At 41.9% G+C, this 27,607-nt stretch overlaps 1 long non-coding RNA gene across 1 annotated transcript; it reads right to left on the bottom strand.

Annotated features, from left to right (window-relative positions):
* Window positions 1-2,115: 2,115 nt before the first annotated feature.
* LOC309857242 lies at window positions 2,116-27,390 on the bottom strand. The gene is made up of 4 exons (XR_014307574.1): window positions 27,183-27,390; window positions 6,167-7,544; window positions 3,859-3,939; window positions 2,116-2,219 (listed from the first exon to the last, which is right to left on the bottom strand). It is a non-coding gene; the product is annotated as an uncharacterized lncRNA (long non-coding RNA).
* Between the last annotated feature and the right edge of the window lie 217 nt (window positions 27,391-27,607).

Here is a 27,607-nt window from a genome sequence, read left to right as displayed (position 1 = left end):
GAGGAGCGGGGAGGTCGTAGAAGCCACCGACGCAGCCTGGCCCGGGCCACAGGGCCCAGGCAAGGGGATGGAGCTATTTTAGGTCAGTATGGGTACAACTGCATGATTATTCCACGTTCCTCGGGCTCTCCCATTCGTGCCCTTCTTCTCCCTTCTTCTCCCATTCTCTAACCCCCTCCTCTCTCTTGCCCTGTCCTACCGTTCATACCCGAAGCCCCCTCATCTTCTCTGCCTGCCTCATTCTCCCTCCCAAGTACCTCCCCAGTACCAACTACTGCTGTCTCCTCAATCAGCTAAAACTGACCGCCTAGCAGCAACCTGGGAAATTGCTCAGAGCAGTGGACTCCAAGTTTAAATTTACCCAACGGCAGAAAGAGCAAGCTCGGTGCTCCGGGAGCTGGTGAGAAATCACTCACAGTGCATCTGCCATCAAGTGGACTGGATACACTTCCCTCTTGCCCCCCACATTAGAAAGCATTAACCCCATTCAAAAGGAAGTCGAACAGTGAAAGAAAAAAAAAAAAAACACAACAAAGGCCCCAAAGCCCCTGCTGGGCTCTATGAGGCATCCCACATCTGAGGATGGGCAGTCAGGTAGTGAGGAAACACACTGTAAGAAAACCCAAAATCTCTGGAGACCTGCCATGGTGTGCCCCATCACAGAGCATCAGAACTGGTGTGGAGGGAAGGCAAGCGCTTGGCACGAACAGTGCTGAAGCCTAATCCCAACCTCTACTGACTGATCCCATGCGCATTTCCTATTTATCCTTTTCTCGGCATTTCTGGGCCTGGCAGAGCATGATGGATTTACTGTGCGCTGACGCTGCTCTGGCTTTCCTGACTCTAGAGCTCAGAGCTGCTCTTCTGGAGAAAAAAGTCCTCCAAGGTAATTCTGAGCAAGAAAGCGCACAATGTCTGTTTATCAAGGACAGTGTTGCAAAGGGACAGGATTGTAGACACAGAGCTCACTGAGGTGTTTCTATCCGAGGAGCACAGCAGCAACAGCAAAGACGGGAAGAACACTGGAGGGCCAGCTCTCCAGGGGCCGAACGTGGACATGGCTGGAGGGGCTGGAGGGGCTGCAGGCGCTGCCAAGGGCCGCAGTGAAGCAGAGCCGCCGGAGACACACGGGCTGCAGAAGGGCCGCGTGCAGACTGTCTGCTAAGTGTGGACGAATGGGGCAGAAGCACGAGTGCAACGGGCTAGAGACACAAGCACAGTGGAGGCTGACCACTTAGTTGAATGCCTTGATGTGAAAGGGGACAGAGACCTAGGACCAGAGAATCGCTTCCTTTGGGATGTGTCCGTTCTTAATCTCCATCATGAGACATGTGGAGCATATGGTCTCTCAAGTTCCTTCCAAATCTAAAACCTTAATTCCTAAAATTTAGAAACCTAACTCCGCCTGCAAGGGGAGGGACTGTTAGCGTCACACAACAGAGCACTCAGGGCACCAGGCGACCTTGACGCAGGCAGCCCAGCTGGTATGTGTAGGACCAGCCCCGGCTACTCCCACTGCACCACTGTGCGTCTCACAGTGCTGACAGGACCTAACTACTCATTTTCTGAGTCACTCATCTACCCTGGCTGATTGAAAATTCACACCAGGAAGGGAACAAGACAATCACAGTATAACAAAGAGAGCCATCATCTTTTTCCTATTTCATAAGTTTTTTCTTTCCTGTTTGTAAATTTCAACTGGATATGTCCTATACTGTTTCATAATAATATAATGCTGGTGCAAAATACATCAATGGTAATACTCTGGGCATGTCTAGGAAAAAAAATGAGATGGAGAAAAACCAAGATGAATGGTAGGTATGCCTTAAAGATCAACAGGACTTTGCTAGTCCTCAGGGAAGGTGATTCCAAATATACTTTTACACTGCAAGCATAATGACGTGTTGGAACTGTGGTCTATAACCAAAGGGTTTATAGGAACGTGTTATAGATTTCACCATTTCATGCTCTCCACTCTCCTGGAGCTACATTCTAGCCACAAACCTGGATTTTCTTCTTGTTCAGAAATGAATTCTAACTAAGCCGTCCCCGCCTAATTAGATTGGATGTGAAGTATTAATTTATGTGCTACTTAGTTAAAAAAAAAATGCTTACCTGCTTGCTTCTAGTGCAGAGGTTTCTTTCGAACTTTGTGAATTTAAGATTTTTTCAATCTTTTCAACTGATCAAATAACTTGTATAAGCCTCAACACACACATCTATAAAAATAAAAATTAAGCAAACAAAAAACGTCACCATCTTTACTCTTAATCATCTTTATTTCCCATGCTAAATGCAGGAAAATATAAGACCAAAAGTTAACTTCAAATATATAGGGCATGCTATATTTTGAATATTTCTATGAAACACAGAATTCTCAAGAATGCAAATCTTAGTTCTAGAATAAGCATACTTCCATATTCTATTGCAAGTTTATAGAGGAAAAAAAAAAAACCCTAGACTTTGCTTTCTCGTATTCTATACTCTTATTTCTTTTTTTCCCCATCCTGAATCTTTCTATGGGCATTTCTTTCCTATTTTTTTAAAAAAGATTTGTTTATTTGAGAGAGAGAGAGACTGCATGTGCGCGTGCAGGGGAGGGGCAGAGGGAGAGAGAGAATCTCGAGCAGACATCCTGCTGAGCACAGAGCTCAATGCGGGGCTCAATCTCATGATCCTGAGATCATGACCTGAGCCAAAATCAAGAGTCGGACGTTTAACCAACTGAGCCACCAGGCGCCCCTCCATTTGTTTTCTTATGGCCCTTTATTCATGTTTTAACTTTGGCTTCCGATTGTACTGGCCCTCTCAGTTTACATGTGCATATACCTATATGCCCAAGCACCAAATCATTAAAGACCTTTTACACTACAAATATTATCAAAGAGGTTGAGGGACATTATGAAAACTCTCATCCTTAAAGAACAAAAAAATACAAAGTCATCCATTCAATAAATAATAATAATAATGAACACCCCTGGGAGCTCAATATTCATTCCGACGGGGGGTGGGGGGGGCACGAGAAAATAAAGCAAGAAATACACCCTGCTCTCACAAAGCTTACTGTTTTGTCTGGAAGCGCACGACAAGCATTCTTTGGACAAAAGCTGTGAGGAGATCCAGAGGCGAATTAAACAGAAGGTCCCTCAAACAGGCTTCTCCCCACTGAGATTTTAACAAATATGCTAATAATACACATAGAAAACATTGTACAGAGCAGCAGGCGAGAGTCAGAAGCCCAGACTCTCAATGCCCGCTGTGCCCCTACATCGTTATGATCATGAATGATATCGGGGACACTTGGAACTGGAGATAGCACTAAGGGGCACACTCCCGGGGTGAGCCCTCAGATGTACAGAGCCGTTGCCTGTCTCACACACCTGAAACTAAGCCAACACCGCATGCTAACTACTGGGAATTGAAAAAATTAAAGTGAACACCAGAACATAAAGAACACAGGATCAGAAAATAACAGCAAACCTACGGCAGAATCCTGAGTTTGCTTTGGAAAGCCCACTTCTCCCCTAGTCTCTAATATAGGCCTATTTTCTTTACAGGGCCGCTGACAATTTATACAGTCGTTAACTGTCAAGCGCTGCACCGACAACAGTTATCACTGTTTCTTGTTCTGGAAAAAGTGGGTGATCTTGAGATCGTGTGGGTACCTCTGAAATTCTGTCTTCTTATTTCAGGTAGATAACGTGACATAATGCATAAAATGCACATGCGTGAGAGCTTTGAAAAAAAGCTAAATTTAAAAAAAAAAAGAAAAAAAGCTGAATAGTGCTGACAAGTTCGCAGAGACAAGAGGAGAGGGCTTCAACTGGCATGCAGCATAAGAAATCTACTGGAGGGTACCTTTTTCTTCCTTATGTCCTCTTGTTTACACATTCGTTCATCTACTGCCCGAATTCCTTCACTGACTGATGACCTGAAACTCTTTAAAAGAATAATAAAGAAAATGTATTACAGACATTGTTTTGTCACATTATCAATTTCCTACATCTCATTCAATTCCACAGAAATTAATACCTGTGCACCAGTACTATGCAGATATTGACAAGAAAAAAAAAAAAAAACATGATATACCAGACACAGTTACTGTTGAGGGGACTCATGACCTGGGGGCATAATGACACGAAGGCAGGGTCGCATGGCCAGAAGAAGAATGACATATACAGTGAAAGTTATGGGGATGAGGGGGCTTAGAATGGAGAACAGATAATATGAAGCAAAGTACAGGAGAGTCTGGAAATGCGACGGGGCTCGAATCGGACTCTGAAAGCCATGTGTACACAGCTGCCGAGGTGGGGAGGGGATGGGGAGCAGATGTAAGTGCACACACACTCAGGGGCAGGGTCAGACAGGCACACAGCCATGTGCACTGCAGGCTTCCTTCTGGAGAGAAGCAGAAATAGGAATGGAGGGCCAACTTCACTGAGATGAAGTCTTTAGATTCTGCATATTTTGGAGAATGAAAGAATGTCAAAGCACTGATGCATGATGATGAAATGTGGGTATGGAAATACCAGGAATCAAGAATGAAGAACAGAAGACCAGAAAAAGGCAGAGCACAGAGGTAGAGAAACATGTCCAGAAGCTAATGAATAAAGAGATAATTAGGAATTAGGGCCAAAACAAAGGTTAACAGAAACAATTAGATTCAAGTAGGCATATCACAAAAATTCCACAGGAAGGTGAATTAATTCACTCCATCAACATTATGAAACACCTCCTGGACGTCAGTATTGTGGCAGCCTACAGGGATGCAATGAAGACAGATATAGTCGTATCCCTCAGTGGTCTGAGAATCTCACAGAACAGCTTCAGAGTTGGGACCAGAAAGGCAGGTCAGGCCTGTGGCTGAGCAGGACCAAAGTGGCCATAAAAACAGGCCATGGAAAAGGGAGGGGATACGGTGATGGCAGGGGGTGAGGCGGGACGGGAGCCTGTGTGAGTAGAGCAAATCTGCCTCCAGGAAGGGGGTTCGAGAGAAGAGTGGGAGGCCAAAGGAAGGCTAGGCTTGGGAAACAACACCACTATGAGGCCCCGGGAGGAAGAGGCACACCAAGGAGGCAGTGGGAGAGCCCCACAGCGGCTGGTGTGGAATCCAACAGCGGACCATGAAAATCCCTTCCATTCCAAGGAAAAGTATCTTTAACAAGATTTTGTAAAATTCAAATGAGACATAAACCATGGAAAGTATTGGCTACCTCAAGGCACAACTCAAGATTTTTACCTGTTTCACGAACTCTTTCCTGCCTGCCCCTCCCCTAGGCTTCTCAGCACTGATATTTCCATTACTCCGCATTTTTCTTGGTTCTAACCATGTACTGTGTCTTCACTTAAATTATGTTCTCCTTATATTCTCTCTAGGATGCAGGCACTGTCTTAGGGGAGGGACGCAAGAGGCCACTCAAGCTAGAGGAGACACACAAGGAAGGATGGTGTCGTTTATGACAAGTTTACGACAGGGCATCAGAATGGACAGAGGCCGTAAGTCAGGGCACCAGACACAGACGGGGGGGGGGGGGCGGGAGGGGAGACAGGGCAGCACAGTTTTCTGTAAGAAGTGATGCCACAACTGCCCCTCCACTGTTCACCCAGGTAGAGTTCCTATTCCCAATGGCTTAGAGGTGGGGAGTCCCATTCCCACAACAGAGATTTTTCTGAGAGAACATGCAAATGTAACATTTATTAAGTATTACATTTTATTTATATTATCCTTCAGTTCCATTAGGGATTACACAGTTTTTGTAGATCAGCCCAGGAACCTAACCACACGTAGATTACGTGGGGTGGGGGGGGATATTTACAAGATTACAAACTGTTAAAATACAAGTCATTCGTAAGTTAGAAACCACTTACATATGACCAAAGTGGCATTAATAAGTTGAATTTGGAAATATGCTTCCTCTCCCCTGACATTTTAAGGTTGTCTACTCTGAGAATATGTCTTCTTCAAATCGAACATGTTTTTTTAGGTTTTTAGCATATGCAAAAACAAAATCATTTACAACTCTTCTGAAGGTGAATATTATAATCATGAACCGTTAAAATACAACCACCAGTACCACCAAACTAACAGATGAAAAGAATTCTTAAAGAAAAGCCGACGAGGACAACAGGCGTCACAGCAGACTGTTTTCATTAATTGGGGACTTACCAGAACTTCTCGTAACTGTCCCAAAGGCACAGAAAGTTGATTGAGGGCTTTGTCCATGCCAACCTAAAGGCAAAACCAGGTTGGCACAAACACATCACGATAAGGAGTAATAGTGACGTATCTATTTAACGATCAAAGCAGTACCAGATTTAACTTGTTTTTTTTGGCACAACCGTATTTTGCTACATAACTAGCTAAACAACAGAAGTGTTATTTGGCCATTAATGTTGTTCATAGAATATGAAAAAAATCTGTTGAAATACATGAAACTATAAAAATAAGGGAAGTCAGGAGAAACGAAGGTTTCCTTAAGAACAATTTGCCTTTAGATGACATTTTAAATGAATGTGACAAATTTTCACAGAAGGTGAACAGTTCTCTGTCTGTAATTGATGATACTCAGCCAGCTGATGTGAAAGTCTGACGGGCTACGTCTCTCTTAAACATTATTATAAGCCTTGAGAAAAATAGAAATTAAACAGAAGTAAAATTTTCTAGGTTTTTAATCCTATTGGGATATTTATCTTAGTGGTATATTTCCCAAAAGCAAATGTGCATCATTAATTTTAATGCTTCTTGAAATTCCCACGGAGCTGCAACTTTCTGTGCTTCTCTGGACAAACAGATTTAAAACAAAATGAAGCATCAACAAGGAGACTTTTCTGCCAAGGAACAAAATTCAACATTTCTAAACGGCTTTTACAAACAATTGATAAGCTCACTGAAAATCATTCTTATATTTTTATAAAACCAAACTTTTTAAATATCAATATTGGCCAATGTTCCCTCAACCTAGCTCTGGCTAACAGATATACCTGGGAGTAAATTAAACATTGTAAGAGTGGTGGACATTTGCTCCTACAAATTAGTCTAAATCAAGGAAGACTTCAGGGTAATCACTTAGCAACTAATAAAACAACCCCTTGGGTATTATTATCCTTTACTTTTCACTGTTGACTAATGAATTTGAAACATAATCAAACTAGAGCAACCTTAAATGAATAAAAACTAAAACAAAAAAATGTATTCCAAAAAGTTTAGTTCTTTTATTAATGAAATTGGTAATTTCTTCAAGTTTCTGGTGGGGTTGGTGGGGTAATCAACTGAAAGGTTTCTAAAAACTCTGCCCTTTTAATAAATATGAAGGAGAGAGAAAGTGTGTGTGTGTGTGTGTGTGTGTGTGTGTGTGTGTAGGACTTGTGAATTTCAGGTTTACCAAGTTTGTGGAAAGGTTGACAAAATCTGCATAATCCTTGTTGATGAGCTCGACCATGGCTATTTTAAGAAGTTTATAGTAGAGTTCCAGATCTCCTCTTAGTTCCTCCAGCTGGACACGCTTCCTACAGTCAGACACAAAGTGACCGACGTTGAAATCTTCCTGAAAATCAAACCAGAAAGAAAAAATGATTGCACTGATACCACATTTTACATAGAAAAATAAGATCAGACAAAGAATAAGAGGCCGTATTACTGCAGGGGAACACACACAGGACATCAGGGGGTCTGCTCACTTCCTAAGATTATGGGAAAGGGGGCCCCTCACCAAGACCATTCTCTCCTGTTGCCTAACTCTAAAGGCATTTTATTTCTTTTAATTATACATTTCAAAGAGGCTCTTCTCAAAATAGAAACAGCTTTTTCTTCTTAATTTTAACACAGCGATTCACATCCTTCCAGACTTTGTTTTGGTCTCTTTACTTTTTTTTTTTTTTTAGATTTTATTTATTTGAGAGAGAGAGACAGAGAGAACAAGTGGGAGGAGGGGCAGAGGGAGAAGCCAGCTCTCTGCTGAGCTGGGAGCCTGATGCCAGGGTTCATTCCAAGACCCTGAAATCAAGATCTCAACCGAAGGCAGACGCTTAACTGACTGAGCCACCCAGGTGCCATAGTCTTTCTCTTTAAAATATAAATTACTTTTGGGGTGCCTGGCTGGTTCAGTGGTTATGGGTTCAAGCCCACATTGGGCTTTCTGCTCAGCAGGGAGCCTGCTTCCCTGTCTCTCTCTCTGCCTGCCTCTCTGCCTACTTGTGATCTCTGTCTAATAAATAAATAATTTTTAAAAAAATAAAATATCAATTACTTTTTAAAGAAACTGACATATAATGGACACATGTTAGTTTCAGGCGTACAACATAAAAATTCCATTTTTTTTAATTTTTTATTTTTTATAAACATATATTTTTATCCCCAGGGGTACAGGTCTGTGAATCACCAGGTTTACACACTTCACAGCACTCACCAAAGCACATACCCTCCCCAATGTCCATAATCCCACCCTCTTCTCCCAAACCCCCTCCCCCCAGCAACCCTCAGTTCGTTTTGTGAGATTAAGAGTCACTTATGGTTTGTCTCCTTCCCAATCCCATCTTGTTTCATTTATTCTTCTCCTACCCACTTAAGCCTCCATGTTGCATCACCACTTCCTCATATCAGGGAAAAAATTCCATATTTTTATCTGTTGTGAAATGATCACCCTAAGACTAGTTAACATCCATCACCAAACATACACATTTTTTTCTTGTGCTAAGAACTATTAAGCTTTAGCAACTTTAAATATATAATAATATACGGCACCTGGGTAGCTCAGTGAGTTAAGGCCTCTGCCTTCGGCTCAGGTCATGATTCCAGGGACCTTGGATCGAGCCCCACATCAGGTTCTCTCCTCAGCAGGGAGCCTGTTTCTTCCTCTCTCTCTGCCTGCCTCTCTTCCTACTTGTGATCTCTGTCAAATAAATAAATAAAATCTTAAAAAATATATATATATATAGATACATATATATATATATATATATTATACTATGCAGCCATCAAAAGAAATGAAATCTTGCCATGTGCAATGACGTGGATGGAACTAGAAGGTATGCTGAGTGAAATAATCAGAGAAAGACAATTATCATACAATCTCCCTGATATGAGGAATTTGAGAGGCAAAGTGGGGGGTGTGGGGGTAGGGAAGGAAAAATGAAACAAGATTGGATTCGGAGGGGGGCACCTGGGTGGCTCAGTGGGTTAAAGCCTCTGCCTTCGGCTCAGGTCATGATCACAGGGTCCTGGAATCGAGGCCACATCGGGCTCTCTGCTCAACGGGGATCCTACTTCCTCCTCTCTCTCTGCCTGCCTCTCTGCCTACTTGTGATTTCTGTCTGTCCAATAAATAAATTAAATCTTAAAAAAAATATTGGATTGGGAGGGAGACAAACCATAAGAGACTCTTAATCTCACAAAACAAACTGAGGGTTGCTGGAGGGAGGGGTGTATGGAGAGGGTCGTGGGGTTGTGGACATTGGGGAAGGTATGTACTACGGTGAGTGCTGGGAAGTGTGTAAGCCTGACAATTCACAGACCTGTAACCCTGGGGCTAATAATACATATTTCTAATAAAAAATAATAAAATTAATATACAATAATACACAGTATTATTTACTACAGTCACTATGATGTACATTACATCCCCAAGGCTTATCTTATTAACTGGAAGTTTATACCACTGGACCCCTTCATCTATTTCCTCCACAACCTCGCCTCTGGCAACCACCAATCTGTTCTCTATGACTTCATTTTGATTTGTTTCTTAGATTCCACATGTGAGGGAGATCATACAGTATTTCTCTTTCTCTGTCTGACTTATTTCACTCAGCACAATATCCTCAAGGTCCATCCATGTTGTTGCAAATGGCAAGACTTCCTTCTTTTTATGGTTAATATTCCATCGTATACACACACATTGTCTTTATCCATTCACCCCATTGGTGGACACTTTAGTTATTTCCAAGTCTTGGTTGTTGTAAATACTGTGATACTCACTACCGTGAGTGTGAATCTTGCTGGCTGCTTGAGCCAGGTGATCTAGAGTTATACCTGGGTAGCAACTGCAAACCTCGGGGCATCATACGAGCATTCAAGCTCCTTTCCAGGAGATACCAGAAAGCAGAAGCGAGGTAGAGGGACAGCGCAAAGATGGTACCCATCAGCTCCATCTTTGGAGAATACCTTACTAGGCTCCCAGATCCACGTTAAATTAGATGCCTGCCCCTCAGGGCTTTAAGATAAGCAAATGAGCCTCTTTCACAGAAATCTGATCCCATTTCAGTCTGCTGCTTCTGTGCTGAGTTCCAGGGTGGGTCAGTCTACTCGCGGGACTGCTTTAAGAACTGTTTCTCAGTTTGCTATAGCCTTGTGGGTCTCATGGGTGCAAGCTCTGATGGCTTTCAAAGCTGGATGTTTTGGGGTCTTGTCTCTTAGATGTACGTCTTGGAAGTTGGGGTGCCAGAAGTGGGGCTCAAACCCTTTGCTCCTCAGGGAGAAGCCTGGGGTTTTGAGTACCCTCCCAATCCCAGGTCGCTGTACCAGGGGTGGGGTTTATGGCAAGACGGATTCTTACTTCAACATAGGTTTTTTTCCTTACTCACCTAATGTGTAGGAGTCACTCAGCTAGTTGTAGGGTTTTTTCCACAGGAAATTTTTCCATATGGAGCTATAGATTCAGTGTGTATTTCATAGAAGAGATGAGATCAAGATCCTCCCATGCCACCATCTTGAATGGAAACCCCAGACCTTATCTATGTATGTGTGTACACACACATATGTGTGTACACACACACACACACACAAATATTCATGCTCTTCTAAACTATTTCCCATCTAGGGGCACCTGGGTGGCTCAGTGGGTTAAGCCTCTGCCTTCGGCTCAGGTCATATCTCAGGGTCCTGAGATCAAGCCTCACATCAGGCTCTCTGCTCAGCCGGAGCCTACTTTCCCCCCTCTCTCTGCCTGTCTCTCTGCCTCCTTGTGACCTCTCTCTCTCTCTGTCAAATAAATAAATAAAATCTTAAAAAAAGAATAAAAAAATAAAAAATAAAAACCCATTCTATTAAAAAAATTTCCCATCTAAAAATATAACTTGAATGTCTTTACATAAAACACATACATTTCTATTAATATTTTATGTGCATGCTGAGTGTCCCATTGAACAGATGTTCCAAATCTTTCATAACCTATTTCCAAGTATTGGTCTCACAGGATTAGCTATCCTGTGTTTCCCCTCTACAATACTGTGATATCCCGGTAGGCTTATATGCTTAGAGGCAATAAATTACTATCTAATTCCCCTGTGACTCTGCTACTCCATGACCTGTTTAGTCAGCAAGAATCAAATGTGATGGGGCGCCTGGGTGGCTCAGTGGATTAAGCCGCTGCCTTTGGCTCAGGTCATGATCTCAGGGTCCTGGGATCGGGTCCCGCATCGAGCTCTCTGCTCGGCAGGGAGCTTGCTTCCCTCTCTCTCTCTCTCTCTGGCTGCCTGTCTACTTGTGATTTCTCTCTGTCAAATAAATAAATCTTAAAAAAAAAAAAAGAATCAAATGTGATGATTCCCAAACTAGTTAAGGACACCTACACTTACTTTTCATTAAACACTATGTAAACCAACAAAATATGACTGCAAAAAAAATCACTGTTCTTTTGAAAACTAACACAGCTACTTTGGAAAGATTTGATACAAAGAAATCAATAAGAAAATTTTTGCTAAGTTAGGTATGGGTGAGATGACCAAGTACCAGGCAGGGAGGGAGTGACCACAGGATTCTCACTCAATTCAGTTAAAGAAACTGAAACTGAATGCAAAAAAAGACAACATAGAAAACTTTTTTTAAAGATTCTTTTTATTTATTTGAGACACAGACAGACAGTATGAGCAGGGAAAGGGGCAATGGGAGGAGATTCCCTGCTGAACAGGGGGCCCAATGTGGGACTCCATCCCAGGACCCCGAGGTCATGACCTGAACCGAAGGTAGATGCCTAACCTATTGAGCGACCCAAGTGCTGTGATAACTCAGAAATCTAATCTGCAGGCCAGTTTCCAGAGAAAAGACCTGGCACTGTTTCAATGGAGAATAAATGTACATATATTTTTTCCAAATAAAATGCTAAAAACTGTATGTACCATTCCCTAAGAGTACTTGTTTAAACTGACTTTTTAAGTTAATCAACCAAAGACTGACCCTGCTAGTGTCGGAGAGAAGGACTTCATACCAAACCGTAATTTCACAGTCATCTACAGAAAGCCACCTGCTCCTTACACTGGTGACCAAATTAGCCTGGACCTTTCTCTCCTGAGACAATTTCAGACCTTACATCATAGTTATGTAGTACATCACAGGAGGGGGTCTTGGTTCATAATCCTGGCCATCCTACGCATCAACTGTATACCTTTAGGTCGATCACTTTCCCTGCCTCAGTTACACATTGTTGAAGTTCTTGAACTTCATGATGGCATTCTAAATTGTATAACTGGGGTGCCTATGTGGTTAAGCATCTGCCTTTGGCTCAGGTCATGATCCCAGTCTCTTGGGTTTGAGTTCCACATCAGGCGCTCTGCTGAGCAAGGAGCCTGCTTCTCCCTCTGTCCCTTCCTCCTGCTCCTGCACTCTCTCACTCTCAAATAAAATCTTAAATAAATAAATAAATAAATAAATCATATAACTTAGCCTCAGTGAACAAATGCTATTAGGTAATATTAGTACTCAACTTACCATTTATGCATTTGTTCTCAGATAAACAAAAGTTGCATAACACATGACTAAATAACTCGGAACATCTGTGAATACTGGGTTAGGCAGCGTTTGCTGTGAAAAGCAAACCCAAACTCACAGTGCCATAATAGAGACCCATTTCACTTAACCAAGAATGGTTTTACTACTTTAGGAATGGTTTTACTTTATAGTGTAGATTCCCCAAGTATTCAAAAAGAAAGTATTTACAACCCATACATTTATGGTCAACTGATTTTTCACAAGGATGCCAAGACCATTTAATGGGGGGGGGAGGAACAGTCTTTTCGAGTGCCTACTACTGGGACAAGTGAATATCTACATGCAAAAGAATGAACTTGGAACAGCAACGTCACACATACACAAAAATATAACTCAAAATGGATCAAAGATTTAAATGTAAGAGTCAAAACTGTAACACTCAGAGAAAACAGGTGAAAATCTGTATGACTTTGGATCGGGAAAAGCTTTCTTAGACATGATACACAAAGCAATAAGAAATATTAGATAAGCTGAACTTGATCAAAATAAAAACTTTCGTGTGTCAAAGGACACTACGGAGAACGTGAAAAGACAACCCACAGAATGGGAGAGAGTATCTGCAAATCATTTGTCTGACAAGGATCTAATAACCAGAATATGCAAATATACTCTTAGAACTCAACAACAAAAAAACAAATAACCTAATTTAAAAACAAGCCAAAGACTTTTGAATAGACATTTCTCCAAAGATTATACACAGATGGTCAAGAGCACATGTCGGGATGTTCGACATCCTTAGTCATTGGGGAAATGCGAATCAAAATGCAGATGCCACGTCACACCCACTAGGACAACTATGGTAAAATAAGAAAAAGAAAAAGAAAAAAAAAGAAGAATAAAAGTGCTGGCAAGAAGGCGGAGAAGCTGGAACCCTCCTGTATTGTCGGTGAGAATGTAAAACAGTGTGGCTAAGGCAGCAAACAGCTCGGTAGCTCCTCAAGAAGTTACACACGTACAATTACCCAGCAGTTCTACGTCTAGGGGTATGACATCGACAGAACTGACAACAGATGTTCCTGCCACAACCTGTACATGAATGTGCACAGCAGCGCTGCTCGTAACAGCCAAAAGAGTATATACCCAACGTCCATCAACTGATGAATGGATACATAAAATGTGGAAGAGCCTCTTACACAACCATAAAAAGGAATAAACTGTTACATGCTACAACACGAGTGAAGTCTGAAAACATTCTACTCTCAGGTTAAAGGAAGCCAGACACAAAAGGTCACGTGTTATACAATTCCACTGATATGAGATGTTCCAGAAAAGGCAAATCCATAAAAACAGAAAGTAGATTCATGATTGCCAGGGAATAAGGGGAGGGGAGAATTGGAAGTAAGAGGTTTATTTTTCGGGTGATGGAAGCATTCTGGAATTAGACAGAAGTGACGTATGTACCATATACACAGTAAATATACTAAAAACCAGAGAAGAGTACACTTTAAAATGGCAACTATTATGCTTTGTGAATTATATTTTGATGAAAAATGAAACAACTTAAATATCAACAAGCTAAATGCTAGGATACATTAAAAAAAATCCAAAGTAACACTAATCACAGGAACAATGGCGTAGCTACATGAATTTCAGACAAAGCAGATTTCAGAGAAGGAAAATTATCAGGCATAAAGAGCAGCATTACATAATGATAAAGAAATCGACTGACCAAGAAGACACAATTATCCTTAAGGTATGTGTGCCTGATCAACACAGGTAAGACACAACCTAACAGAACTGCAGGGAGAAATAAACAATTCCATTATCACAGCTGGTGACTTCAACACTTCTTCATCATTAATGGGCCGATCCAGCAGCAGGGCAACAAGGATTTGACAGATGTGGACATTCAGTCCAGACATGGCACACTTAACACCACCATCAATTACCGTACAACAGATGTACACAGACTATTTCACCCAGTAATAGTGCAACACACATTCTTCTTAAGCTCATATGGAACACTCATCAAGACAGAATAATTCTGGGCCACAAAACACAACAAATTTTTAAAAATAAAAATTATACCAAATATGTTCTCAGACCGCAATGGAATTAAAAATCAGTAACAGAAGATAGTTGAAGAAGTCCAAAATACATGGAGATTAAATGACACACTTCTAAATGACAGGAGACCAGTCTCAACAAAATACAATGTAGCAAAATGTGTGGAATGCTGCTTAAAGGGAAAATACAGTACTGAATGCAAATATTAGAAAAAAAAAGATTAAAGTCAATAATCTAAGCTTCCATTTTAGGCAACAACAACAAAATCAAATCTAAAGTAAGGAGGGGCTCCTGGGTGGTTCAGTTGGTTAATCATCTGCCTTTGGCTCAGGACATGGTCCTAGGGTCCTGGGACAGAGCCCTGCATCAGAGTTTCCTGCTCAGGGAGGCTGCTTCTCCATCTCCCATTCCTCCTGCCTGTATTCCCTCTCTCACTGACTCTCTCTGTGTCGAATAAAATCATTAAAAAAAAAACCCTAAAGGAAGTAGAAAAAAAATAAAAATTAGAGCAGAAATCAATGTAATTAAAACCAGGAATTTTTTTTTTTAAATCAATAAACCCCAAGTCTGTTTCTTTGAAAACATCAATAAAACAGATAGACCCTTAGCCAGTCAAACAAAGAAAAAAAGGTAGAAGACATAAATTACTAATATCAGATGAAAGAAGGGAGGGCTACTGCTAACAATCCCAATCACTGTAAATTCAACCAAACATTTATGGAATACTACACAATTCTCTAAAATCTCTTCCAGAAAGTAAAACTAGAAGGAGTACTTCCTAAATTATTCTAGGAGATCATTATTACCCTGACACCAAAACCAATACTACAAGAAAAGAAACTATAAACTAGTATCTCTCATGAACACAGACATAAAAATCTTCAACAAAAATTAGCAAATAAAAGAAAACACTATATTAAAAAATTATACACCAGGGTCATGTAGGATTTATTCCAGGTATGCAACATTAGAAAATGTTCAACATTAGAAAATCAATGTGATCCATCATATCAACAGAAAGAAAATCACATGATCATATCAATGAAGGGAGGAAAAAAAACATTTAACAAAATCCACACCTCTTCATTATTAACCCTCATGAAACTAAGAATAGGAGGACTTCCTCAACTTGATAAAGAATGTTTCCAAAAATCCACAGCTAACATGATATTAATACTGAGAAAATAGAAGACAGGGAATCAAGGCAAGGATGTCCCTCCTACTACTACTATTCAATACTATACTGGAAGGCCAAACTAATGAAATAAGGTAAGAAAAGGAAACAAAAGGTATACAACCTGGGAAAGAATAAAACTTTGTTCACAGATGACATGACTGTCTACAGAAAATACAAAGACTTCACACCCCACACCCTCCTGAAACTAGTCAAGTGATTATAGCAAGTCTGCACAATACACAGTTAAAATACAGAAGTCAATTGCTTTCCAATGATGTATCAGACAAAGGGCCAGTATTCAAAATTTATAAAGAATTTATCAAACTCAACATCCAAAAAACAAAAAAATCCAGTCAAGAAATGGACAGAAGACATGAACAGACCAAAGAAGACATCCAAATGGCCAACAGACACATGAAAAAGGGCTCCACATCACTCAGCATCAGGGAAATACAAATCAAAACCACAATGAGACACCACCTTACATCAGTCAAAATGGCTAAAATTAACAAGTCAGGAAACAACAGATGTTGGCGAAGATGTGGAGAAAGGGGAATCCTCCTACACTGTTGGTGAGAATGCAACTCTGGAAAACAGTATGGAGGCTCCTCAAAAAGTTAAAAATGTAACAACCCAACGACTTAGCAATTGCCCTATTAGATGTTTATCCAAAGTACACAAAGTGATTTGAAGGGGCAAAAGCACCCAGATGTTTATAGTCAAACTATTGAAAGAGCCCAGATGTCCATCAACAGATGAATGGATAAAGAAGATGTGGTATACACACACACACACACACACACACACACACATTACTCAGCCATCAAAAAGAACAAAATCTTGCCATTTGCAAGGACATGGATGGAACTAGAGGAAGACAAATACCATATAGTTTCAGTCACATGTGGAACTTAAGAAACAACAGATGAATATAGGAGAAGGGAAGGAAAAATAGAAACAGACAGGGAGGCAAATCACAAGAGACTTAACTACAGGAAACAAACTGAGGGTTACTGGAGAGGGAAAAGTTGGGGTAACTGCGTGAGGGGTATTAAGGAGGGCACTTGTTGGGATGAGCTCTGGGTGTTGTATGCAACCAATGAATCACGAAATTCTAACCATGAAACTAAAAGTACACTGTATGTTAACGAGATTGAATTTTAATTAAAAAATTTAAAAAGTCAATTGCTTTCATATATACCAGCAATGTACAAGTGGAATTTGAAGTTAAAAACACAAGACCATTTACATTAGCATACCAAAAAAATTAATACTTAGGTGCAAATCTAACAAAATATGCACAAGATCTATATGAGAAAAAGTATAAAATTCTGATGAAAGATAACAAGCAAGGTAAGATGTGAAGTGGAAAGAAAGTCCACAATCTTGGGTAAGAACACTCAATACTGTTAAGAGGTCAGTTCTTCCCAAACTGATCGACAGACTCAATGCAATCCCAATCAAAATGCCAGGAAGTTATTCTGTGCATACCAACATGTTGACTCTAAAATTTGGATGGAAAACTGGAAAACCAAGAGTCCCAGAGTAGTCAACAAAATATTAAATAGCGGGGAAAAAAGGAAATTGAGGATTGCCACCACCCAATCTCAAGACTTACTATTAAAGCTATAGTGATTAAGACAGAAGGTGCCTGGCAAAAGAGACAGGTGCTTGGAACAGAGTGGAGAGCCCAGAACAACATCCACACACACAGGCAAAGGCAACTCAATGGCAAGGACAGTCTTCAACAAATGGAACCGAACAATGGGACATTGATAAGAAAAAACAAACAAATGAAAAGAATAAAAACAAACTTTTCACACCTTTCACAAAACCTAAACGTAAAATGCAAAACTTCTTAAAGATGACATAAGAAAAAATGTAGGGATCCTTGGATTTGGCAATGACTTTTCAGATATAAAACCAAAAGCATGATCTACGAAAGAAAAAAATTGATGAGAGGGACTTTGTTAAAATTAAACTTCTCTGTAAAAGACACTGTTAAGAGAATGAAAAGACGGGACAACTGGGTGGCTCAGTTGGTTAAGCAGCTGCCTTTGGCTCAGGTCATGATCCCAGCGTCCTGGGATCGAGTCCCACATTGGGATCCTTGCTCCGCAGGGATCCTGCTTCACCCTCTGACTCTGCCTTCCACTCTGTCTGCCTGTGCTCACTCTCGCTCGCTCTTTCTCTGACAAATAAATAAATAAAATCTTTAAAAAAAAAAAGAGAGAGAGATGAAAAGACCAGTCACAGAGTAGAGAAAATATCTGCAAAACACAGCCATGGTAAAGGACTTAAAATAAGAAATATAATATAAAGATGTCTTAGTAGCAACAAGAAATCAAACCTAATTTAAAAATGTGAAAAGAGCGGTGGCTGGGAACCCCAGTCAGTTAAGCATCTGCCTTTAGCTCAGGTCCTGGGACTGAAATCCACACTGGGCTCCCGGCTCAGCGAGGAGCCTGCTTTTTTCCCTCTCCTGCTGCCTGCTGCTACCTCTCCGTATGCTTGTGCTGTTAATAAATAAATAGAATCTTTAAAAATGAAAAAAAAAAAGGATCTGAAAAGATGCTCAACTTTGTATGTCATTAAGAAATTGCAAATTTAAACAAGGTACTATTACATATCACGTAGAATATAAAAAATCCAAAGCACTAGTAATACCAAATGCTAGCAAGGATGTGGGACAACCAAACTCTCATTCACTGTTTGGTCAGAATGCAAAATGGGAGGCACTGTGTGAGACAGCTTGGCAGTTTCTCACAGAACTAAACACATTCTCACTATAAGATCAGTAATTGTGCTCCTTTGTATTTACCCAAAAGAGCTTAAAACTAGTGTCCACACAAAAACCTGCACACGGATATTTACAGCAGCTTTATTCTCTGAAGTGCCAAAACTTGGAAGCAATCCAATCTCCTTCAGTAGGTGAACAGGTACACTGTGACACACCCACACAACGGATTATTCGACAATTAAAAGATGAATTATTAAGCCACAAGACTTCGAAGAACCTTAAATGCATATTTCTAAGTGAAGGACCAGTCTCAAAGGCTAAATACTATATGATTCCAACTCTATGGCATTCTGGAAAAGGTAAAAATTAACCAACATTTTTATTTTTATTTATTGTTTAGGTCATCTCTATACCCAATGTGGTGGCTAGAACTCACAACCCTGAGATCAAGAGTCAGATGCCCTAGCAACTAAGCCAGCCAGGTGCCTCTAAAAAGGTAAAACTCTAGACAGTAAAAAGATCCCAGGTTGAGGGGTGAGCAAGGAGGGTGCAGAGAGAGGAGAAGAAACAAATAGATGAGGTACAGGGTTTTTCAAGGCAATGAAACTAGGCTGTAAGATACCAACAGTAGGTAAATAACATTATACATTTGTCAAGACCCACAGAACTATAGAAAGAGGAGTGAACCCTAATGTAAACCATGGATTTTAATGCTGGTTCATCAGTTGTAACACATGTACCACAACAATGTAATACATTAATAATAGGAGATAGTGAAGTTAGAAGAAAAATATCTTCTCTTTGTACTCAGGGGCATTTCCTATCTGAACCCAGTTAAAGTACAAATCCCCCAAAAGGCCAGAAGTTGGGAGATCACAAGAGGTGTTGGAACACAGGAAAATAAATGAGCAAACCAGACAAGCTGCAGGTAATTAAGAACCATTAACCATGAGAGAAGCAGTGACATCACTCAAAATTAAAACCAAGTAGAGTTTAAAAGTTTAGCTACTTTACTAACTAGCTGCAATCAGGGATGGCAAACAAAGACTAATTCAAAGTAACCTGGGAATTAATCATTTAAAACTTACCAATAATCTGAAATTAGTAGCTTTAATGCTATGAAAATTACATGGAATTTGGAAAGATTGAAGTTCTCTAAGCTGCCAAGAAGTAAAACACTCCTTCCCAGATACATGGACTTATAAAATCACTATATACTATCTCCACGAGAAGCAGAATCCCCCAGAACCATCACTCTGTAATGATGAGAAGTACTAAGAGGGCATATGAAATTTATGAAACATGTCCCATTTCATCGAGACAAAAAACCAAAATAGTTAAGCACTAATCTGCACACTACATAGGGGTTGAAAGACATAGAAAGTTTGTGTGAGCTCACGTATGTGTGTGTTTCCAACCATTCTTGAAAACAATGGACAACAGAGATGAATAAATGTCCCTGTATATCCCATAAATATTCCTCAAATATTTATCATGCAACTCCAGCTCTGCTCTAAGACCTGGGGACACAGTCAGGAAAAGAAAAGACAAGGTCTCTGCTTTTAAGGAGCAGATATTCTAATGCAGAAATGAGAAAATAAATATGTAAACAAACATTATATTAATGAACAGTGATCAAATAGTGATTAATGAATAGTGATCACAGCTAAAAAGAAAACAGGACACAGTAAAGGTTGAGTGACAAATGGGATGTATTTTAACTTGGATGAACCAGGAAATATAGAACAATGAGTTGAGATCCAAATGACACAAAAGAGCTAGCCACCGGAAGTGTGGGAAGAGTGTTCCCGCCCAAGGTATCAGCATGTATACAAAAATGTCCTTGGAGCTCTTCCCTCCAGCCCCTGCTCTCAAATCTCTGACCCAGCTAGGTGGGGACATAATCTAGGACTTGTGTCTCCCAAAACTCATTCTAAATCTTTGTTCGGTGACTAAATTATTCAAGCTTGAGAAATTAAAAACATATGCTAACAAGATCTTCCCACCATCTACAGAGAGATCATCTTAAAAGCATCATGAAATAGTAACACTAAAATTCTAAAAAACTTCTGTTCTAACATTTTAATCAATTTTATATCAAACTCCTTTCTTGAATTTATATACCCATTTGACATATTTATGAAGAGACAAAAAAAAAACAACAAACCCTACATTCCGTAAATGTATTTATCCATCTAACAAATATTTGAGTACCTAATTACACTCTGTTCCAGCTGATTTCTTCTCTTTATCTCTTTTTTCCCCTCAATTTAACACCAATCATAATCTATGTAGGCTTTTAGTTCGCTTTTCAAAATTAATTTCTTGAGCTATTTAAAGGAATTATCCAGTGCTAGAGTTCTCAACACTGGTCACACATTAGAATCACTTAAGGAACTTTTTTTTTTTTAAGATTTTATTTATTTATTTGACACAGAGAGAGAGATCACAAGTAGGCAGAGAGGGAGGGAATCATGCTCCATGCTGAGCAGAGTGTCCCATGCAGGGCTCGACCCCAGGACCCTGAGACCATGACCTGAGCTGAAGGCAGAAGCTTAAACCTCTGAGCCACTAAGGCACCCCCTCACCTGAGGAACTTAAAAACAAAAAGCCCAAAGGGCACCTGGCTTGTTCAGTCACTGGAGCGTGCAGGTCTTGATCTCAGGGTTGTGAGTTCAAGTCCCATGTTGGGTATAGAGATTACTTAAAAAAAAAAAAAGAAAGAAAGAGCCCAAGCCCCAGTTTGTGATTAATTTGTTTAAATGTTTCAAGAAATTTGATGCTAAATGTTGTAAGACTAGTTAAATAACAAAAAGATATATTTACATAATACTTCTTGCTCTCAAATTTTGAACAAAGAACTTACTAATAATCAATAACTTAGTAGGCCAACATTTTATTTAAATAAGTTTTATGGTACTACAAAGAGTGAATTAGAAAATCAAAAGCAAGGAGAAATGGGCATGATGTGAACATGGGGAAGCAAGAGAAAGCAAGAAACTATGTGACCAGGAAGCGAATGCTTAGCTCTGAGATCCTTCTCTGAGAGAAGGACAGATTAAAACCTAAAAAGAAAGAAAAGAAGGATCCCATGCACTCAAGGAAAGAGAAGTCCCCCAACATCCCTCCTGCTTTTTCCAATATAAACACACAGCTGGGCCGACTTACCACATCCTGGTTGGTACCGACTTTATCAACTTTTCTATTTAAGCCAAACTTGACCGGTCAATGATGGATGGGCTGTGTGCCAAGTTTACCAGTTGTACAACTGACTGTGTAATGGCTGAAACTGAGAAACCGGGGTGAAAGTATCAAGAGGCTCTAAGGATTGCGAAAGAGCCAAGATTCAAATGATTACCACGTACACACAAGACAAACTATGCAGATGACTGCTCAGTATGGAAGTACTTCAGAGTGTTACACTGTGGCATCAGCTGACCCAGACCCAGAAGATTGCTGGAGTTCCCATCATGGACATCTCTAACCATATAGACGACACTGAGCAAATGCCAGATGATGATGGAGCCCCTCACTCCTATGTCTTAATAGAGTTCCTCAGCTCTCCTTTACCAACTTTTCCTGTTGCCAGTTCATACAAGCAATTCTCCTTACCCAGTTCCTCTGTTCTGAGCTATGGCTAAAGACACTCACTTTTTTATGTTTTGAAACTGATTATCTTGTACCATTTTACTTTTTGTTGCATCTTTTTATAAATCAGATGACCGCTCACAAGACAAAAAAAAAAAAAAAAAAAGGAATGGAAAGGAAAGATCAAAAGGGAGGACAACAACAACAAAAAAACAGTTCTTTTTTGCCGGGAACCCTTCTTACAAGTGCCAATCAGATAAACTTTATCTGATGTTACATCGTCACAACTCCTCTATCATCAGGGAAAGTAGTTCACATAAGAAAATTTCTCTATAAAATGAGTTCCAGGCTTACATTCCATATTTGGCTAATTAGAATTTCATTACGATGTCTGTCTCACACTGATGCGGAAGAGAATGGAATCTTGTCATCAAGACGTGACATCGAACTAAGAACCCACAGGGTAAGCACTCAGATCCTGTGATATGAAGTCGGCTGCTGGGGATGGGCGACCCTGGGCAACAGTGGCTGACCTGTCGGCCTGCGGCTATCTGCCATCTGTCACTCTTCCCTCTTCCTCCTCTGTCAGCTGCTATCTCCAGCTGCTGTCAACAAAGTCCACCTCAAACAGCCATCACTTCCCTCTGGTCCCATTTACCATAGCTAAGCTCCAGGCCAGGCATCCAGATCACCAGCCCTGTGGGAACTTCTTCTAAGGTAAGAGGTGGCCCTATTGGTGAAATGCAGGTGCGGACATTGTGCCATCTTCTGCGCTATTCTTAATGTTCTGATTGTCCCACTTCCCTCAGTTCCCACCTGTGGCCTCTGGAAAGGAACATATTACAGTAGGATTTCCAAGGACTGATGCGTGGGGGTCAGGAGATCTGGCCTGTGATTGGCCCCAACTAGCTGTGTGGCTTTAAAGGAAGTCATCACACCTCAGGCCTCAGTTTCCTTATCTGCAAGCCAGGATGGACTAGAGTCTTTTCAGAGGAGCCGGCAAAGATCACATAGATAAGCACCACCTCATTATACTAACAAGCAAACAGAAGGCCGGAGGTGAGTGATTTGCCCCAAGTCAGACATAAGCAGGCAGAGAGCAGAGCCGAGGATGGGACCCACATCTGCAGGTCACAGCTAATCAGCCAGCACAGTACAAACAGATCTGAGCAGCTGCTCATTCTTCCCCTTTTCCGTTTTGCCCATCAGAATGCATGCTCCCTGCAAACAAGGACACACAGGACCTGCTTCCTGCCTCAAAATTCCCAGTTCACCCAATTAGAACAGGGAGGAGACTCAAGGACTTACCCCCCCACCCCCACACATGGTTCTTTTACCTATGGAACATGAGGGTACATACATTCACTGTCCAGAGGGCTCCTGCCTTCACTTCTCATGGAAAAGGTCATCATGTGCCTACCCGGGGTGCCAACGAAGCCACAGGTTCCAGAGAGGAACTGACACAGAGAAGTTCAAAGGAGGCAGATGGCTCATTGCAGAAACAAACTGTCTACCAAGGAAAACTACCCCATGGGGGACTGATTCTCTTTGAAATACGTTCGAGTGCATGGGAAAATGGTTTTTCAAGAGCTGGTGGACTGACCAGTCACCTGGTACATACAAGATCACATCCGCATTCTGACAAGAGTGGCTCACCTGCAGTGTAGACCAGGGGCCAGAAAGACAAGGAAGGCACATGGAGACTGGGTGAGAAGCTTCTACGGTGTGATGGCAAGGGCGCACTGCAAAGGTACGAGAAGAGATGGAAAGAAGTATATGGACTCAAGAGGTTTAGTAAGCGAAATCCACAGGACTTGGTGTAACAGACTAGATTCTGGAAAGGTGACAGAGTAGGAGTTGACTTCTGGTTTCCCGACTCCAGGCTAAACGGATGAAGTGTTTACCGAGAGAGGCAATAGAATAAGAAAGGTGGTTTTCCATGGAGGAGGTGCTCATGAATTCCGTCTTGAACCTGATGAGTCTGAGGGGCCACAGACACATCCGAGAAGAAAGGTCAGCAAGTCCGATACACAGAACTGGTGCTCAGGAAGCGTGTGGACCAGAGACAGGAATCTGCCTTACCTGCTGATAGGTGGTCATGAAGCTGCACAAAAGGTCATCTAGGAAAAGAAAGGAACACGGGGCTGAGCCCATAATCAGCATTCAGTGGCTACCAGGAGCATGACTCTGCACAGGAGACACATCAGAGAGGTAGAAGAAAGACAGAAAGCAATGCAGAGCATTTGGTCTACTGCGATGTCGAGTAAGGAGACAGAGAAAGGTCAGGTGCGCTGACTTAGAAACAGTTTTGGTAAGAACTCTTTAGTGGAACGACAGGGCCTGAAGGGTGGAAGGTGGGAAAGTCAAGTCAACCCCTGAGCACTGGCTGTGATGCGTGACAGTGACAGGGCAATACCTAGAGGTGGGGCAGTCAAGTGGGAGAGGATCAAACAGGAGCGCGTGATGGGAAGGAGTGCAGGGGAGAGGATCCTTGCAGGCTCCTGGAAGGGCGGGAGGGCATGGACTCCGAGCCAGAGTGGAGACTGAACCCGAGGAGGAAGGAGAGCCCCTCCCCGTACCAGGCGAGGAGGAGAAGGGGACAAATACAAGAATGGGATCATGGTCAGCAGGATGGAAGAGGTCCCGTGGGATGGCTGCTAATTTTTCTGTACGACTGGAGATGAAAGAGGAAGGCTACTTGTGATGTCAATAGCACACCCATGTAAATGGTCTAATTTATCTGTTATGCCACTTTCTCCCCCTACTACCAATACCTTATGTCCTGCTCATCTATTAGTTGGCTGTCAACCCAAAGGATTTTTGGATTTCTAAGCCGACAAAGTATGATGTTGCCAGTGCCTCTGCCCCAGGTGACCCTTCCCCATCTGCCATTCCTGCACTTTGATCACCTACCTCTTTTGCATACCTTTCCCCTTCTATTTCTTATTAGATCTCATAAACATGACTTTTTAAGTAGTCTCCTGCCACCAGTCAGCTCGAACTCAACAGATATGACCATGCAACTTCCTGCTGTAAACCTGACTGCAGCTCTACCATGAAGACTGCATCAACGTGGACCCCTCAATGTATGCAGTGTCCAAGGTGCAACCCGCAGCCCCACCCCATCTCCCTTTCTACCATCCCAGTCTCATTCCAAAATGTGCCAAACAAGACACCTATGTAGAAATACAACCCCGACAGCAAGCTCTCCGCTCATTTCTGCCTCGGAACTGTAACTTAACAAAACATCTCTCTGATGGAAACAGAAATTGCAAATAACCTTTATCTCCAGCTCCCACATAGAAGATCAATACCACTTTACACAGAACAGCTGTTCCATGTATTTTCCTTCTATGTATGAAGGGGTTATGTTCATTAACACTACAAATTGTACATTATATTCAGAAATTTCAGAGCTTTGAAAGAATATGGAATTGCTGGCATTCTAGCCACTTTCCCAGTTTGCTCTCTTCCTACCTCTAAGTTCTACTTTAGAACTGCTATTTTGAGATTTCTATTTTCCGAAGCTGCTTTGACCAAAGGCATTCTGTCAGCTCAGAGTGAGAAAGATGGCAGGGCTAGGAAGTGTTAGAAAATGCTAGTGTTAGGCCCAAAGAAAGCCTGACGAAGTCCAAAGACAGACAAGCTAAAGAGACTTCCGTGCTTTGAGATTCTTTAAGTCTATGTGTGTGCCTTTTCTTCTTCCAATGACCTCTCTCCTCATCACGTGTCCTTCATTAACAAAAGGTTTCTGGATCAGAGAATTCACTCTGTGCTCTCCTTCAGACACTCCATTCACTTTACACCTTTTATTACAGTGGCTTAACATCACCATACAAGAACAAGTGTACAATATACCTTCGTCTAGACATCCCTACATATTAAAAATGATATGGCCACACCGCAGAGGATCCAGACATAAGGACTTTTAAAGCCAGAGTTTGGGAGATGTGATCTGAATGCAAGTATCAAAAAGGAACTAGCTGGTTAACCCAAAAAAGAAAAAAACATATTATGACTTGAAGCCATAAAAAAGTAAGAAATTCAAACTCTTCAGAATTTTAGGTACCTACAGAGCCAAAACTTTTTAACACTGAAACCAGCTACTAAATCCCAATCCTTAGAAATTAAACATATACGTTTTGATAGTTTAAGTACAGACCCAGAGGGATACAGAAAACAGATAAAGCTCCTCCTGGCTCTGATTCAAACCTTGGGACATTTTCAAGGCTATGTCTGATGAACCTTTCCTGTCAGTAAAGTCTTTTCAGTTTAAATTTCTATTCTGTAAGTTTATGTCCTACAGTTATCTGCTGCCAGCTTCAGGCTGACTTCACCAAGAGAAGTAGGGAAACATTAGTAAAGGAGCTTGGTATGCTTTGTAGTACTGGACCAGAACCAGTAAGGACAGTACAGTCTTTCAGATTTCTCATTCTGAGCTTAAGACGAAAGTCAGGCATAAACGTTAGCTTAAGTGCCTTTTTGACCCGATTCCTGGTAAGTACGTGTGTTCAGAGATGTGTTCAACGCACAGACGCTGAGCTTCTAGGCACAAGGCACTGGGAGGCTTCTGTCAGGCTGGGGGAGCGGCGGTCTGACTGTGCCGCACGGTACCAGAGGCGGGTCCTACGGGTCCGGGGCTTTTATGTTTAGCTCAAAACCACTTGCCCTGAACTTTCAGGCCTTTTCATTCAATGTGCACGATTTCACAGGAGTGCTTTCTCCAGGTTGCACCTAGCCCACCCGAGGCCAAGAGACTCACTGCGAAGTGCAGTGAGGTCCCTGCCGAGGACCCGTCCGGGGCGGGGAAGGCCCAGGAAGCCCACAGGAGAAGCCCGAGGAGAGGCCCCGGAGGGCCAAGGAGGGCAGGCCACCCACGTCCCAGCTCCGGGGAGCAGAGTCCAGGCGCGCACCTTCATGAACACGTCCTTGTCGAAGCAGAGCCTGTCCAGCCCCTTGGGCAGGTTCATCCTACTTCTCTCCATCCCGCCGGCCGCCGCCTCTCAGCACCGACACTCGAGCGAGGAGGAAAGGTAGGAGGCTGCGCTCCTACCGACGCTACCGGTGAAGCCACGGCGTTTCCACCGAACAGAAGGCACTGCTTCCTCCAACATGGCAGCGTCTGCGCCCCGGCCAATGAAAGAGGACTCCGCAGGCCCGCCTCCGCCTGCCTCCGCCAAGAGAGGGGTGCGGACCGCTAACGCCGAGCCAGCAGGTGATGCGGCCCCCATGCGGCGGAGGGCGAACTACAACCTCGAGTAAGTTTCTGCGGAGCAGCCCCTCCGCTGGTGATGCGGCGTGAGCGGGAGAGGGGAGGGCGGGTAGGGTCAGGGGCGCT

Source organism: Mustela nivalis (assembly GCF_964662115.1).
Source record: "Mustela nivalis genome assembly, contig: HAP1_SCAFFOLD_532, whole genome shotgun sequence".
Taxonomy (NCBI): Eukaryota; Metazoa; Chordata; class Mammalia; order Carnivora; family Mustelidae; genus Mustela; species Mustela nivalis.
This window is presented reverse-complemented; position numbering and strand designations above follow the sequence as displayed.